Genomic DNA, 1,535 nt, shown 5'->3' with positions numbered 1-1,535 from the left:
GAACAAAAGTAAGAGAAATTTAGGATAAGAATATGAACATGTTCTTGCATGAGGCCCAGGGGACCTAAATATTTGAGTTAGTGTTTTTGGGCTAGTGGAACTAATTTTTAGATTAGTGCTGCCCACCACTGCTTTTCCTTTCCAAACTCTTGCATTGCAATGCATTTTTGTCCACATTTGTGTCACCAGGTACTAGGAGGTTTACAACTTGTGACACAAATACTTGTGGGATTTAACAAAAGAAAGCTTGTTCACTACTTACTCATCACTTTGAGATAGCTCGTCCCTTCTTTGGCTGTGTCACCAGCGAACATGACTCTACAGGTGAGGTTGGTGTTGTGATGTTGAGCCGAGACACTGAAGGTCAGAGTTGAGGTGTGGGTCTGTCCCGCGACATTCTCAACTGTAAACTCTCTCATTTCTTCTGTGACCTCAGTGTCATTACATCCTGGTCTTTTCCACACCCAGGTGAACTGAGGTTTAGTGCCAAAGCAGAAAGTAGGAGCTGTGCAGGTCAGGCTGGCCTGGTTTCCCTCCGTCAAATTAAGAATCATCACTGGGTTTTGTTTGAAAACTACAGGCACCAATGAAAAAGAGTGATATTTAGTCTGTATGTCTAAAACTCTGAGCAACATTAAAGGAAAAAACAAATTTAGATGTTTTTTCATACCTGTGACCGTAACATTTGCAGTAGAGAAAGATGGGCAGACTTTCTTTTCTATATGGTGTGCACTGATGCATTTTTGTAGATGATCATCCGATTTTTGGCTTTTACTGTCAGACTGAGCGTTGTTCAGGGTGAAGTTAAATGTCAGTTTTTCACATTCATGTAAAACACAACTGTACCAATTTAYGCTTTCCACAGCGTTAGCTTTAGAAGAAAATATCACAACAGCACAGGGTTTATTTGCTGCTGYTGTGTCTGTCATGTTGTTTTGTTGATCACAATTTAGGCTTTTTGACTCTGATGCATCTGAAATTTAAAGAATAAACAAACATCAACAGGATATGTTTAAATAAAACATGAAATATTGAATAATTCCACTWATACCCATTCTGTTAAATAGATTAAAATAAACCTGGTTTTGAAACTAAACAGATACAGGAAGGACATAAAAAATCACTGATTTTAAACATGACACATTTAATGCAACATAATCTAAATATTAACATTATTTTGAAAACTACATCCTTAATATGCATTTTTTGAAAAATATATATTAGGATTGTTTACTTTTTTGGTGTCACTTCAGTAGAAAACGAAACCAAACATTATTAGTTTATTTAGTTTATTTATTTCTTCAACATCAGTGACTTTTTTAATTAAGCGAGAAGATAAGAAAGAAAATAAGAAAAGTGAAAAGAACTGAAACTAAAAATGTACGAAATATACTCAATAAGACCACAAGACACCCCCCCAACATCCACACCTCCACACCCACCAACAACTGCACAAATATACAGTATATACATAATGACATACTAATATTTTCACTCACATCTACATACATGCCTGTATGTATTATACGTACAAA

The sequence above is a fragment of the Austrofundulus limnaeus genome, unplaced genomic scaffold (genome assembly GCF_001266775.1).
Source record: "Austrofundulus limnaeus strain Quisiro unplaced genomic scaffold, Austrofundulus_limnaeus-1.0 Scaffold488, whole genome shotgun sequence".
Taxonomy (NCBI): domain Eukaryota; kingdom Metazoa; phylum Chordata; class Actinopteri; order Cyprinodontiformes; family Rivulidae; genus Austrofundulus; species Austrofundulus limnaeus.
This window is presented reverse-complemented; position numbering follows the sequence as displayed.